A 947-nucleotide genomic window follows, 5' to 3' on the forward strand; every position below is an offset into this window, starting at 1 on the left:
TCGAGGCAATCGACGAATAACAGGATGATGAATGAATGAATGAATGAATGAATGAATTTCCAAGTAGTGTAATTCCTGTGTCATATGTAAGTTTAACTCTTAGTTTTTAAACACATTTTCTTACTGTTTTCTATTGAAACTGGCCAGATAACCTTTCCACCAATAGTGAATGAGTGCTCTTTTCTTCCCACATCACTGCCAGCACTGAGTTTTTCTGCTTCTTTTGATGTATGACAGTCTCACTGGTGTGAGGTGATATATCATTGATTTTTTTGTTTTATTTTTTTATGTAGGAGTATTGTTATTTATTCACCACTGATTAGCTGATTGAATTGGGCATGAACTCCACCTGACTTTTTTTTCATTTTTTTTATAATTTTATTTATTGAATCATCGTGAGAGCAGTTACAAAGATTTTGGGTTTAAGTCTCTGTCATACAATGAAACACCTGTACCTTCACCAGTGCCCATTCTCCACCCCCAAAAACCCCAGTATACCCCCATCCCACACCCTCCCCCTACGTGTGGGGCAGGTGATTTCCCATTTACTCTCTCTCTCTACTTTGATTACATTCAATATTTTGACACCAGACCCACCATTATTATTTGGGATTTTACTGTATCATTCAGATCTGCTGAAAAGGCTACACTAGACAATTTGTTTTCTAATGCTGGTTATGAATAACATATGATGTCATGTGTCTGCAGTAGTGGCTGCTCAATTTTGGAATTGCAAAATTTTAACACTTAAATCTGGAGGGATTTCTGCCAAAACCTCCTGGGTTCTGAGATTTGTTCCTGAGTCTCTGGGATCATGGCCATTAAGCAGCTTGATTAGGAGACAGAAAGGCTGTTCATTGGTGGTGACTCTGGGTCTCATTGGGATGGGGAGGAAAGGGCCGGTTCAACCCCAATCCTTTGAGGCCCCAAATGTCTCATCACTTAGG

Source organism: Sorex fumeus, unplaced genomic scaffold, assembly GCF_029834395.1.
Source record: "Sorex fumeus unplaced genomic scaffold, SorFum_2.1 ptg000018l, whole genome shotgun sequence".
NCBI lineage: Eukaryota > Metazoa > Chordata > Mammalia > Eulipotyphla > Soricidae > Sorex > Sorex fumeus.